Source organism: Tamandua tetradactyla, chromosome 1 (assembly GCF_023851605.1).
Source record: "Tamandua tetradactyla isolate mTamTet1 chromosome 1, mTamTet1.pri, whole genome shotgun sequence".
NCBI classification, from domain to species: Eukaryota; Metazoa; Chordata; class Mammalia; order Pilosa; family Myrmecophagidae; genus Tamandua; species Tamandua tetradactyla.
In genome coordinates, this window is record NC_135327.1 from 188,821,611 (window position 1) to 188,828,630 (window position 7,020).

Consider the following 7,020-nt stretch of genomic DNA (forward strand, 5'->3'; position numbering starts at 1 on the left):
ATGCTGTTCCTGACAATTAAAAATTTAGTAAGAGTCCATGTTAAAAAAAACAAATTTGAATTTTTTCCTCTCCTCTATTCAGGCATGGGTTAGGGGCATGGAGTGAATCTAAGGGGAGAAGAGAACTTGTACACAGATGCAGTTCAGCTTTTTGAAAAAGAGATGTTTATGTGCTATCACTCATCAAGCTGTATTAGGCTTTTGATCAATTTCTAATTAAAGAAAACATAAATTCTCATATGACAAGGGAAAAATATCCCAAGTAAGGCACTAAAAGTACTGTCTCTGTAGTTTCTAATCTGTCAAAACAAATCAATAAATTTACCACTAATTTTAATCTAGATCTTTAAAGGATTTGCTATTTAGTTAAGAGAATTCCCAAAAGTTTTTCCTGAGCTTTTATTCTATTGCCTGAGATCATTTTGGGAAAAGAAATATGCTTTAGATCATTTGGTGAGAAGATGACTAATGTTAATTTCATTTCAGACTCTATAAATAAATTTTTATATTGTTCATTTGAGATGGATTTATTACTTTCAGATTTTTGCTCCTATATAGCATAATAATTGATCCCATATTTCTTAGATAAACCACTAAGAAATATATCACCGTAATGCTGTGTAATTCTATAGGAAAAGGAGGTATTTATTTGTCAAATGCTAAACATAAATTTGTTTAAATCAAATGACTCTTGAAGGCAGGTGAGAAGGAAGAAGGGGGACACTTGATTCTGAAATAAGAATAAAACCAAGTTCATGTAAATGACCAATTAATGGAAAGCTCAGTTTATCCGTTGACAGGTATCTCCAATTTACATAATTAAGTCTGTTTCTCAAACCAGGTATTCATAAATAAACTCTGGGTTTGTTTTATGTTTTTCTTCTATCATATAAATCACATTTATGGGTTAATCCATTCACAGAGCTAACCACTCTCTTCATATATGAGGAAACCGAGAACAGAATAGAGAGACATCATCCTGGTGTCTTTAGCTACTTTTCAACTTTCTTAAAAACTGATACCATATTTACACACCTAACTTTGCTTACACCCTTCCCTGATTTTAAGCAGATATTTATCTCTATGAAGAATATTGAGGCTGGGACAGAAATCCCTGCCAATATGTCACTACATTTTTTTCCATGAAGACTTGGTGGATCTGGTAACACAGCTCTTCAGGATCCTTCTTTCTTGTTTAAGATTGTGAAAACTTGCAGTAGTTTAGCTGGCTCTCATGTTAGAATGTTTTCCCTATTGTGTGTCTCCTCCTTTGCAACACAGATTTTGAATTTATGTTTCCCATTTATTGTTCAAGAAAAGGAGTAACAGAAAATATTGTAATATAGGCCAAGGACATGGTGTCAAGTGAGGAACATCACTGATGTGTGCCTTTCCTTTCGTGAGAAAGAATTTAACAAATTGAGATGAGCTAGAATGGGGACTGCTTATTAGTGGGTGGCAGGGCCACACAGCAGAAAGAAGGCTGGTCTAGAAGTCCAACCTAAGACATAATTCTAAATCTGACACCAGTAATGCAATGCCTGGGACCATTTATTTTTATCTGATACAGAAGAAATTGGCTTAGATTAGTAATTGGCAAACTCAAGCCATTAAGGGCCATGTAGGTAAAATGAAAGTATGAATGGTTATGTATAAGACAGTAGGGAGTTAGATAGACTGTGGGAAGTACTCACATATCCTAGACATAGTCAAATTAAAATTTGTTGAAAACACTTTACAAGTATTGGTGAGGATGCAGAATAACTGGAAGTCTCCTGTATTGTTGATGAGTATATAAATTAGTTCAGTTATTTTGGAAAACTCTGGAAGTTAAAAGCATATTAATGAACTATAACCTGTGACCTAACAATTTAATTCCCAGGCAGACAAACATCAGAAATTAGTACTTATGCCCACCAATGACATGTACAAGACATTCATTATGACTTTATTCATAGCCCCAAAGCACTATGCGATTCCATCTATGTAAAGTTTAAAAAATAAGCAAAACTAAGTTGTGGTGATGGATGTAAGAATGTACTTATTTGGGATTATTTTGGAAATATGTTCTGTGATTGGGATATGGTTACATAGGTATATATACATAGAAATTTACTGAACTGTATACTTAAGATTTGGGCACTGTACTGGATCTAAACTATTCCTTGATTTTAAAAAAAAGGGGAGTGAGAAAAAATAGAAACAAACAACAATCAAAGAAAGAAAGAAGGGAAGAAAGAAGAAAGAATGGGGGGGGGGAGCCCATATCTGTAGATGGAATTCTGCCTAGAGACTGCTGTTGTGCTGTCCCTCGATTATGTGATCTCTAAAATCCTTTTCAGCTATAACAGTCAATGATTGTTGAAATAAGAGAAAAAAAAATAAGGTGAAAATTTGGGAATGGCAAAGTAAAGTTAACACCAACTTTTATGGCCCAACATTATGATTGTCAGTGGACCCATTAACAAGAAAATGGTTCTAACCATAAAAATTCCAAATTGCTGTGTCAAGTCCCCACTTTCCTTACTCGAAAGCTATGGTTATCTTGTGCATCATAACACTGACTGTAAATTAAGAACCTCATTTTATTTCTTCCATCTGCAGGGACCAGTGCTTAAACAGGGTGTGTTGGAAATGAATTTTACAATTCAAATTCAGTTGCACAAAATCTTATCACTGAGCAAAAATAAAAAGCTTCCCCCAGCTATTATAATCAGAACAAAATCCTGAGTTTACAGATTAACTCTATGTAGTCACTATAACCAGAGTGATTCAGATTAAACTCATATTCAAACACCTAAGAAATTTAGAGGCAAGTAAAACCAACTGTTTCTTTATTAGTATATTAGAAATGAGGGAAGGAGATGCCACCAACACATTCAGTAGAACATCACCTTCTACCCCCAGATTCAAACAGAGACAGAAATTCACAAAGTCACTCCTTAAAAGAAATTATAGAAAGTTTGAAACTTATACCTTGGCATGATTAGACTTTTTTTTTTTTGTATAAATATGTCCTTTAAAATAAGATGAAATACCTCTTGGAGTAAAAAGGAAACTAGAACTTGTAATAGGTATCCAGGATTTTAACCTCTACCTCTCATTTAGCTCCCAAACATCATTCCTGTTCTATAGAGGAAGAAAGTGGGCCTCCGTGAAGATAAATATCTAGTCTTTCGTGGGATAGCCAAGATTCACCTTGACTGTGTCTGAGTCTATATACTGTTTTCCCTCTACTAAAATATGCACACACATATTTCTCATCCTGCTGGAATTAAATATAGCACTCAAAGTTTGAAAAGGAGGTTATTCAATATTGCTGGATTTTAAAAGTTCCCTAAATGCTACCCAGTGCCAAGAGGGAAAGCCAATATCTCAGAAAACAGAATTAATACGCAGCACATTTCTGAGAAGTTAGAGAAAGAACAGAAATCAATAGACTAAGATTTAATCAAGATAAATGGAAAGAAATTCACTAAGGAAAGAGTGAATCTGAAGAAAAAGGAATAGAGTGCTAGCCAGAAAATTATAAGTTAGGAGTCATTACTGGGGGAAAAAAAGGCTTTAAGGTATTAGAAGTCAATACATTTGATGTGTGTTTACAATGAGATGTTATTGCAAAAAAGGGTGAATGTCATATGAGAAAGAATTAATTGGTATTTCATATATAACTGGGGAGTAACTATCTCTCTTTTTTATCAGCTTGCTGGATCTATATACGAACTACAATGTTCAGTTGTTCTATGGCTCTTAATTTGTGTTCCTTAAAGTAGTTCCAAATTTAAAAACCAATACAAAACAATAACAATAATCCATGCAGTTGGAGAACTGTAGGGACTAATACATCACAATGGAACACGTCTTCTTCCTCACACACAAACCAATCATCCTTAGGTACCTTTCCTATTTTTCTTTCCTCTGCCTGGATCTTACTTCCTCCATTCTCTAGCTATAGAAATTAAATTCACCCAGTCTCAAAGGTAATCCCACTGGTGATGATTTTCTTGATTTCTGCTGCTGTCTGCAATATGCTGCTTTGCTTTCTGTCTTCTTTCCCTCCCCTGAGATAGAGAATGGGGTGTGTGCTGGTTTGAAAGTAGTATATAAAAGTCATGTTTTAATCCTGACCCAATCTTGTGGATACAGCCACTCCTTTTAATCCTTATTCAGGACTGTAGTTTGGAAATTTGATTAGATTAACTCCATGGAGACATGACACATCCAATTGTGGGTGTTTCTTTTGGTAACATGGAGATATGACTCGGCCCATTCCACGTGGGGCTTGATTAATTTATTGGAATCCTTGAAAAACAGGAAATATTTTGGAGAGAAACTTCAGAGCTGACAAAAATGACAAAGCTGACAGAAACTTCAGAGCAGAGCTGACACAGATGCTGAAACTTGGAGAAGAGATGCGGAGGTCTGGAGATGCTTGGAGCCCAGCAGACATCACCATGAGATGCCAAGAAAGCCAGAACCTGGAGAGAGCCAAGGGAAGCCAAGAGATGAAGACCAACCCCAGAGAGGCAAAGTGAAGAACCCCAATAGGAACAGAGGCTGAAGGCATCAGAAACCAGGAGCAAGGGACCAGTAAATGCCAGCCAAGTGAATCCCCAGCTGACAGAGGTGTTCCTGATCCATCGGCCTTTCTTGAGTGAAGGTAACCTCTTATTGGTACATTAATTTGGGCACTTTCATTTCCTTAGAACTGTTAACTTTTAATTTATTAAATTCCCCTTTATAAAAGCCATTCTATTTCTGATATACTGCAACTGGCAGTTTGCAAACTAACACAGGGTGGGTTGAAAGTACTGGAGTGGGAGAGAAAATGGAGGGACAGTGGGTTGATCTGGGAAAGGCTAGGTCCAGAAATTGAGGTTTCAGAAGTACCTGCATTTAAGAGAAAAAGTTCTAGCATAGGAACATTAAGTAGAGAGTATGTTCTGTGAGAGGTGCTGTAGAGGATCCAGAAATGTGTGTGGGAATGGGTGACCTAGACTGATCTCCTTGAAGGCATATCACTAGATCACTGTGCTAGTTATGTATTTGTCTTTTAGCTCCAAATGCTTGATCAAGGAGGCCAGAACATAAGACTAGATAAACAAGTTTCATTGATTTAATGGCTCTTTTTTAGGACATGGATATAATACCTTTACAGGGACCCCAGGAGGGGAGGTGTACTCTTGCCAGGGCACAAGAGAATACTGGGAATACTGCTTCTCAATATACTGAATGATATGAAGCTGCCAGCTTTGAGAGGTGCACATAGCAGGAAAGGACTCTGCACATGATTCATACTGCAGTGCCAACAGCCCTGGCACTTAGGCCATATGATCCAACAGACACTTTGTATGATATCTTTGGTATTAGTGATAGGAAAAGAGAGAGTGTGGATTTTATGGCAAGTACCAGTGAAAGAATCACAGCACAGGTGCCTGGAATTTGAAGCAAGACCATACCACTTGCAGCAGAGAATTATGTACCTTTTTAGAAACAGTTCCTGATTTGGTGGTGAGGAGACTATATCCAGGAAATGTTAATGGGCCCTGGTCAATATTGAATGATTAATTATGAGGCATCATTGATCATAATTCAGGAACTACTCATGATGAACTATGTTAGATCAACCAAGTATAAAAGTCAGGTCTGAAAGCAGTCCATCATAAGACAGAAATGGTACCTCTGGAATCAGGCCTGGGAAGGACCAGAGGACATGAATAAGTTGCATATTCTGGCATACCAGACATCGATGACAGCAGCATAAGCAGTCCTTTCACAGCTCACCCCTGTGGTCATATGGCAGGCCTCACATGACCAGCTGAAGGAAGAGAAAAAGCCCAAGCTTAGTTTATAACCATTCACTCACTAAGTATGTGTATGCAAGTTGAAAATGGTTGGTAGCTACATTATGGCTGCAATCAAAGGTGGCCTTGGGAAGAGCAGAAAGGGAATATCTCTCTATGGGCAGAGTTATGTGGAATAAGTGAATCAAGGTGAGAATATATTCAAATTCCTGGGTAGTGGTCAATAGTCTGGCTAGCTGGTTAAGGGAAGAAAATAAGTAGAAGATCAGAGATAAAGAGGTCTGTGGTAGAAGCATGTGGATGGACTTATTGGAGTGGGCAAAAAGTATAAAGATTTTTGTATCACTATTAACACCTACCAAATGCTTTCACCTTGGAAGAGCCACTTAACACCAAGCAGACAAGATGATTTGGCCAGTCAGGTTTCATCAGCCATTCTAGATTTGGCCCAATTAATTCATGATTGCAGTGACCACTGTGGCAGATATGGAGACTATTCATCAGCATGGACTACCATTTGCCAATGCTTAACTAGCTACTAATCACTCTCAATGTCCAACCTACCACAAACACACCATAGCCAAGTTCCTTAGATAGCACTGTTTCTCAGTGAGTCTAATTTGGTGGTCAAGGGTTTGTCTGATTCACAGTGCCATAGACCAGCACTGTTGTCTAGGTGCTTACAGAATGCCTGATCTATAGACGTGGAATCCCACGTAATAAAGCATTTGAACTAGGGACCTACTTCTAGAAAAGGAGGTGCAAGAGTAATTTCTACACTATCTAGAAATTACTGGCTTTTTAGAGCCTAAGAATAGCCTTCTGACTACATATCAGAAATACCGGGCTGGAGGTAAGAGTAATATTCTGAAAGGATGGAGTGCCATCATTAGGATGCAATATTTGCATTAAGTTAGGGGTACCTGTGTTGATCTCTTCACAATGGAAGAATATATGGTGAGTAGTAGGAGTGATAAGTGATAAGCCTATCTTAACACTTTCAATGACACACAGAGAAGCTTGTGCTTCCCATCCCTGTAATTCTTGGCTCTGCAGTGTTAGTTCCTGCTCTAAAAGCAGGTGTACTTTTGCCAAGAGACATAGTAAAATTCCCATTTAAGTCTGAGCTAGAGCTGCCACTGGAGCTTGTGTCCAGGGTCTGGTAGACAGGAACACAGTCATCATTTCAGCAAGGGTAGTTGACCATGATCAACAG